Below are 8905 nucleotides of genomic sequence, written 5' to 3'. Positions count from 1 at the left end.
GTATATAATTGGGTCCATTTCTACCTGTGGTTAGACAATAATAGTGATTTTTTAAAAATATTGAATGTTTACACACTGTACACAATTGTGTCAATTTCTTCCTGTCGTTAAATAATGATAGTGATTTTTCAGAAAACGGGTGATTGGGACGAATATTTATTTTACTTTCAATACCATAAATAGAAGTATCTTAGGGTTAATAATTTGTTACTTGGAGATAGAAAAATTGTTTGGAAAGAATTTCTGTAAAACGTAGCGAAGGTCCTGCTGGTAGGAAATTTCCTCCCCTGTGCTTGGGTAGACAAATTTTAAAAGGTGTTATTTTCTTTTTATCCGCGACGTTAACAGTGACGTTATCGTTGGGAAAGGTTATCGTGGCTGAGCCCTCAATTTTGCTGGATCGTGGCCCCTTCGTGACGTTACCCTGGCGTGGTACGTGCACTGGCCAGGCTCTGTCTGTGATCTAGGCTAACCGCGTTCTTCGTTCTCGTAAGTAGGAGCGTAACCCCGTCGTTGTAACGTGCCACGGTACCATCGTCATCTCGCGTATCATCAGTGGTTACTAATACATTCACGGTTAGACGCATCGCGTATTGGATGTATGCAAATCCCTGTGGGTATGCCTTGGCCGATGTTAGACACGTTAAACTGCGTTACCCACTTCAAGAGTGAATTGTTTCGTTTGAAATGGACGCGAATTCAAACTGATATTGACCCGTAACGTCTGTCAACCTTGCACGTTGTTACGGTGTTACATCACTGGGAAATTTAATGGTTAACATTCATTCGCAATTTTGATACTCGATAGGTTTGCTCGATAAGAAATCGAGCTATCAGGTTCGTCGTTTTATTTCCCTAAAGATGTCACTACTGTTTCCAAAGTTGAGCATATGCGAAGTTTCATATATTTCCTATATTTACGGTCGTTCAAAGTTGAAGTGTCGTAGTATCTTTCATACAATGGAGAAAAAATGACAAAACGTATCGAACGACCTAGTGTATCCGCACGATACTGTACTCGAAATAAGTCGAGAATTAAATGTACAATAGAGAGCTGGAAAGAAGATACGATACAGATATAAGAAGAAGATACGAATCTGAATGGAATTCAGATTTAGTGATCGGAGTTATTGGATATGATATTTTATTATCGGTTACGTAGAGTTACCACCGTGAAGATTTCACTCACGTCGCGAACATAATTTCCGCCTCGTGATCAAAACACAGCCAATCCGTAATAGTCGGCGTATAATACGCTCGAGTGGGAGGTCAACCAGAACCTCGTCCCGGTCCATCTATTCAAGGGTTAACGAATGCGATCGTTAAACGCCTCTGGAAACTTTCACCCCGAATATCTTCCAAACTATCCACCGTCTGCGCCCCCAAACCGTATATCATTGTCTTCGTCGTTTCGAGCTCCACCATCGTATAAGAGCTCGTTCGAATATCGAGGGCCCGGTCGTGGACGTTCTCTCGTTAAAATTGCTCGTATCCCCCACGGATCCGTGGCGCTGCACCACGAGAGAGAATCATTTGGGACGACTGACGTTTCTCCGTTTAAACGTCCCGAGCGACCTTGACCTATGCAATACATCGAAATACCTAGCGCCAAGCGTCGCAAAATTGGGTTGCCTACTCTCAACTCTCGACCTTTTTTCGTTGCCCTCCTACTCTTGCTCCTCGACTGCCCTCCCCCCTCCCCGCCACCGCCACCTTCTCTGCCACCACCCCCCTCCCTCCCTCCCTCCCTCCACCGCCACCAGCTCGTCCGCCGCCGCTCATCTGGCTGCTTGCTCCTCTTTCTCTCATTTTCTCGCGGAGGTGCAATGCAGGGGCTCGTAAGGAGAACGGAAAGCAAAGCGGAGCATCGTGTTTATGTAGGTAGGTAGGTTGCACGCCGAGGTCTCCGGCGAACGATCTCTTGACGAACCCGCTCCGAGCGACGCATGGGGATATGCACGCGAGCAACCAGCGAGCGTCTCGCGTTTCGCGAGATGCTACGGCGTCTTCGCAACTAGGGCCGCTTCGAGTGGGCTCGGAGTCTCCACGGGCCTCCTGGAAAAAATTCTACCGGGGAAACGAACGCGCGACTTACACACGTTCGCCAATTTCGGAATACTAGTGTTGTTCGATCAGTTTCGTCGTTCGCTAAAACTTATTGGACAGTATAGTACCAGGTTGCTCGATCAGTTTTGTCGTTCGATAAAACAGTACTAGGACTGTTATAGGTAATACGACTTATTGAACAGTACTAGGTTGTTCAATAGGCTTTGTCGTTCGATCAAACTTATTGAACAGTACTAAATTGTTCAATAAGTTTTGTCGTTCGATAAAACAGTACTAGGATCGTTACCAGTACTACGACTCATTGAACAGTACTAGGTTGTTCAATGAGTTTTGTCGTTCAATAAAACAGTTCTTAGTATTACTAGTACTACGACTTATTGAACAGTACTAGGTTGTTCAATGAGTTTTGTCATTCGATAAAACGGTACTAGGACTGTTACTAGTACTACGACTTATTGAACAGTATTAGGTTGTTCAATAAGTTTTGTCGTTTCATAAAACAGTATTAGAACTGTTACTAGTATTACGACTTATTGAACAGTATTAGGTTGTTCAATAAGTTTTGTCGTTCGATAAAACAGTACTAGGACTGTTACTAGTACTCCGACTTATTGAACAGTACTAGGTTCAATAAGTTTCGTCGTTCGATAAAACAGTTCTAGTACCGTTACTAGTATTACAACTTATTGAACAGTATTAGGTTGTTCAATAAGTTTTGTTGTTCAATAAAACAGTATCAGGACTGTTACTAGTACTACGACTCATTGAACAGTACTAGGTTGTTCAATAAGTTTTGTCGTTCGATAAAACAGTTCTAGTACCGTTACTAGTACTACAACTTATTGAACAGTATTAGGTTCAATAAGTTTTGTCGTTCGATAAAACGGTACTAGGACTGTTACTAGTATTACGACTTATTGAACAGTACTAGGTTGTTCAATAAGTTTTGTCGTTTCATAAGACAGTATTAGGACTGTTACTAGTATTACGACTTATTGAACAGTACTAGGTTGTTCAATAAGTTTTGTCGTTCGATAAAACAATACTAGGACTGTTACTAGTACTACGACTTATTGAACAGTACTAGGTTCAATAAGTTTTGTCGTTCGATAAAACAATACTAGGACTGTTACTAGTACTACGACTTATTGAATAGTACTAGGGTGCTCAATAAGTTTTGTTGTTCGATAAAACAGTTCTATTAGTGTTACTAGTACTACGACTTATTGAACAGTACTAGGTTGTTCAATAAGTTTTGTCATTCAATAAAACAGTATCAGGACTGTTACTAGTACTACGACTCATTGAACAGTACTAGGTTGTTCAATGAGTTTTGTCGTTCGATAAAACGGTACTAGGACTTTTACTAGTACTACAACTTATTGAACAGTACTAGGTTATTCAGTAAGTTTTGTCGTTCGATAAAACTTATTGAACAGTACTAGGTTGTTGAATACTACTATTACAGTGAACTCGACCGACCCTTGAGAATCGAAGCACCTGCCAGTTAATTCGAAATGATAAAGGATAACACAGAATCCAGTACTTAAAATTTAGTAGGATAGAAAAAAAAAATTGCACATTGTTGTACCTACGAATCAAATTATACTCGAGGAATATTTCGAATAAATTCTTCGGATTAAATTTTAAAGGATTTATTCGTTATCCGAGCAAAATGTGCCCAACTGTGATGAAAAATAAATTTGTGTAACGTTTCATTGAAATTCATTCGACCGTTTAATTAAAAGAAACTGTCCCTTTTTTAATGGCCGAAACGTGACCAGGAGGTCTTAACCGTGTATTTCTGTTACGAGAGTTTTTGTCGACATTCTTCTCGATTAGCTTACTCTCCTTGTAGGTCGCTAAGTGAAAAATAAAGTTAACTTTCAAGCCTTCGGAATTCCTTCGCTTGCAGAAAAAAAAGTGTTGCATAAGTATTGTATAAAATAATTAACCGAAGGTGAACGTGTTATTTGTTGAATTGTATATTAGTGTGTTTGATGGATAGTAGCACAGAGCCCCTAAATTACTACGTTGAGTAAGACAGAATGTATGCAAATATAAACATTGGAATAGAAAGTAAGAATAGTAATGCGTAATGCTTTTGAAAGATAGCTGCTTGAGTAATTAAGGCAGTGATTTCCAAATTTTTTAGACGAAAAAAAACTGTTTTTATTTTTACATTGCAAATAACCGAATACCAACTTAATTTACCTAAATCAAAATTTAACAAGAGGGGGCATAAGTGACTGGAATCAGTCACTTATTAAACTCCCATAATCGGTGTAAATATTAGTAAAAACGGATGTTCAAATTATTTACACTTTTCTGCACGAAAATTTGTCTTTCCACCCCTTATGACGATGTAGCGCCTATAAGTGGCGCCCCCACTTCGGGTAACGTTGAAGTACATCATCCAACCTAATGTACGGCTCCCATAAGAATCGTACATCGTAGAATTTCCATAAAGTTTGACCCAGATGTCACCACCATCCAAAGGGTTCAATTTTTGACCTCCTCGATCCCTGATTTCACGCGATTCCGACGAATAATCCCTTTTGTTTATTCATTAATCCCGACGTATCGATTTTACTGGTAGTCCCATGTCCGCGGTTCGATCAGCGCGTTCTACGATTCCCACGCTTCGCTCTTAAAAGCATCCACTCGAAGCTGAAATAACGGTCGAAAGTAACGCAATCTCTCGTCGAGCACGCCGCCCTGCTTCATAACAAATGCCTGTGACGTGTACGCTATCCGACTGAATCGAGCTTGTCTACGCGATGACGAAGCACGGGCCCCGAGAACGACGATATCGAGAGGCGCTTCCACGATGCCCTACTTCCGTGACATCACCGATACGTCCCGATCGGATTCCGTTACAGAGCGACGGATATCCCCGAATTATTCGAAACTTATGCTGAGCGCATGGAGAAAATTTACCCGTATTGGACCATTACTGTTTTTTAAAATATTAAAGGTAGAACACCAACCTCTCCAATTTCAAGGAACTGGGTATTGGAAATTCGAACAGCGCGGTACAGTAATGCTCGCTTAAATTTAAGTAAATCGACGGTCAGCGTTGTGTTGTTGCGAGCAGGTAGCGATTTTATTCCACGAACTGTCCGGAGCCTGAGTCCCGTGACCCTCGACGAGGAAAGAAAATAAACACAGTGAAAGTAAGGGAGAGAGAAATAGCGGCGGGGTAGGGACGGTCGATCTCGAGCGTTTCAAAGGACTGCCGCACGCGATACGATGAATCATTCGATTATAAAAATAACAATTTCTTGTGCGTTCACTTTATCTTCGCGACAATGATATCGATGTATCGGTGAGATTCTTCTGATTAAAACGAGTCCAAACACACGACGTATATCGGACCGACTTTATTCGTTATTAATTTAAATATTTCGAATAGCGAAAATAATAGGGCAGAGGTAAAATTTGTTCGATTCGTACCGTGTTTGGACTCGTTTCAATTGGGAGAACTTCGGCAATCTGTTGCCGCTATTATTGTGAAGACAAAATGGAAGCGTAAGGATTTAAATATTTGTGATTGAACGATTCGTCGTAACGCGTGCGAAATTTCTTTCAAGTATTCGAGTTCAATCATTGCTGCTCGGCACACTGTTTCTTTCTCGCTTCCTCTTGCTATATCTATTCACTGCCTTCTGTCGTAGAATCGGATTACACTCAGCTCGAGACACCGAGTGGTGGGGGGATAGCGGGGATGGGTTATTGAAATTTAGACCAGACGACTCTATTGAAATTTAAGCAAGCACCACCACCGTACCAAGGCACGTATATTTTCTACGTACGTTAACATTTTTTTATGAAAATTAACAGACACATCGTTCAACGTTTCTACTTTAAAAACACGAACGGAACATTTGTATCGGACATTGTCTATCGTTAGAAAAAATTCGTGATTGTCGACGTTTCCTTCAGAAGTTTTATTCTCGCTTAAAAATAATTTATTTATCGAGAGAGAAAAGAACAAAACAATGTATATTTTAATCTTTGCGAGCTACCAGAAAGTGGTCGTGAACGAGATATAGAACCGTATAATATTTACACGGCATAAAATAGTAATTCGCAGTGAGATTGAAATTGATACGAATTTTTAGCGAAAAATTAAATAAAAAGCGGGGAGTACAATATTTTCCACAGGAGGTTGGCTCAGTCAGTTATCGATAAAATCGAGTTGGAAAGTTTATGGGGCCACGCGCGACGTTTCATCACACGCGGGTGCTTCGTTTTCCCCGTATTATATGACGTTAAGCGCCAGCTTTTTCACGGAGATTACCGTGCCGACGCGAACGCTTTATAACACGGATCCAGTTTTTTTAAATAACCGTTCCGAGCGTCTCTGAATAACTCGCGAATTTTCCCTGACCTCGGTTAGATAATTCCACAATTTAAGCTCAGCCACCGTAAATGATCTATCGCGCACGGAAACGGGGCGGGGAAAGGGAGGGGGCGGGACTGAGCAGGGAGGAGGCGGGACGTAGCAGGGAGGGGGCAGGTGGAGGAGAGATTACCCGAGTGAAACACGGAATGACCAGAGATAATTTGGGAAACAAAAATCGAGCGAAACGACCTCGACGTAAAGGTCCAGTTTACGAGTAGAAAATAGTCTGGCAAAAAACTCGAAAAGGTTGAGCAGCTCAATGAGATCTATAATAAGCGAATGTCACGTTACATCGAGTATAATATGTTTACTCAAATGTACGATTTTGTACGTGTAAAATTTTGAACTGAAGCAAACATTTTGTCGAGTTTGGATTTTTTCAAAAAGAATTTCTCAAAAGAATCGTTTTCACAACGTGAAAATGACACTGCGGTTAAGTCTTCTCCAATTAACAAGGAATAATTTTCTTGTGAAAATAAATGTTTAATTGTTCGGTAATAAGAGTATCGACATAACTAAATTCAGGTAACGCTAGAATTTACTAAATTGTATTTGAATGTTTCACGAATTCGTTACTTCGATGTACTCGTTACCAAAGAATTACAAAATTCTCTCAACAATCTAAGAGCAAGAAAAATAATGCCAACAGCTTCCAAAAAAAAAAAAAAAAATGATCGTACGTGTCAATCGCCGGGTATCGTGTCGTACGAGGGTCAGCCCGTTTATTGGAACTCAAAATCCATTGTCGTTCGAACCAACAGCTTCTGATCGAACAATGGTCGAAAATAGGTTCCACGGTCTCCCTCGCGGAGCAAAGTCTATATTTTTCTTGGTCCATTCAACGTTTGATGGACCTTTTAGGAAGGCACACTGACCAAATTGGTTAACGCCCAGATATCGTCCAGGTTTCTGAAAGTTCGGCTCCTCGAGACGACTTTATCCGGCTGATCGATGCTCCAGGAGAGAGGTTTGACGATCGATTCTGTTCAATTTGGAAAGTTCTAGTGGCTCGAAGGACCTGACCAAGGACAGTGTTTTCTGATTTATGTCAATTCACGATCAGTGTCGTAGCAATGCTCGCGTAGACCCTGGTCCAAGTAAGAAGACACGCCCAATTATTTTTCGAACCTTTTGTACTTGGAAATTTATTCACTTACGATTCGTGTACCGTTCGGTATAATGAGAATAGGATTTCGAAACGGATCTGTCGTGAAAGTAACGAAGCTGTACTTTCGTACCCTTATGTACCGTCCACGAGAAAAAGGCGGAGTGTTTACATCCCTGATCTAGTTCACAGCCCACTAGCTCCCCTACCGATGCACGCGTTGTCATTACTGGTCGAGGACGGTGACAAAGATCGACACAGCGACCAATAGCGAACGGTGGGAGGGGAGTAGCTAGTAGATTGTGACTCGTTAGCCTTCTTCTCGCGAACAGACAGTAAAAGATGTCCCCAAGAAATTATTACCACTCGTCTCACGGCTCTCGAAATTGATGGTCGTTCGTATTTTTAATATCTTTAATAATATTCCCTATCGGGAAATTTTTCAAACTCTCGAAGTAATATTTTTAATAATATTCCCTATCAGGGAATTTTTTAAACTCTCAAAGTAATTAATTTCGAGCCTCGATGAATCTCGATTCGTCTTATTCAGTTTTCTCTCTCTTCACAGATAGGCAAATTTGAACAAAGAGTATCTTTTTCGCATAATCTACGTTCCGGTCGCACTCGACCGGTGCAATTTAATCATTCATCGTTCCCTTCTCCGTACTACGCTCTATCTATGCCAGCCAAATAAAACAATTCGAAACGTTGCGAGGCACCTGTTCGAGTACATTTATCTCGTACCGTATCCGCTGTAAGATATTACACAACCGTCGCGTCTGGTCAATGTTCTCGGCTCACGGCTGGAAATTTCGTCAACACCCGATAGTTTCCAGCCCGGTTGATAACATCCGACCGAAGCCGCGCGGAGGGAATTCGCAAATCGAGACACGTTTCGTAAGTTCCACAACGCGCGACCGTATTTCCGACTTTCTCGCCCGGATCCTTTATTCCTGCTCCGCACGGCTCTCCAGTCGGCTACATTTTATACCGAACGATTAGCATGGATCTCTTTCGATTGTTCGCCCGGGGATTTCTCTCGGTGGTTAATGGACTGTCTCGACTATCTGTTTCTCTCCTCTATCCTCTCACCGTCTACGTTCGTCCGTTTCTGTCGCACCGACGTCTGAATTTCCCACCTTTCCCTCCCGCCCCCCACCCTGCCACCCTTCCGCGCTCGCGCTCCGCCCCTCTCTACCCCCACCCCTCCCCCTCACCGCGGAGAAGGCGACCACGCGGAAGCTTGCACGTTGCGCTCGTTCAGGTATGCACGTCGACCGTGCTTTAATGCAGACGCACAAAAGGTACATACAATGGGTTCGTGA

Source organism: Ptiloglossa arizonensis, chromosome 2, assembly GCF_051014685.1.
Source record: "Ptiloglossa arizonensis isolate GNS036 chromosome 2, iyPtiAriz1_principal, whole genome shotgun sequence".
NCBI lineage: Eukaryota > Metazoa > Arthropoda > Insecta > Hymenoptera > Colletidae > Ptiloglossa > Ptiloglossa arizonensis.
The sequence above is the reverse complement of the archived record's forward strand: the minus strand, read 5'-3'. Positions refer to the sequence as shown.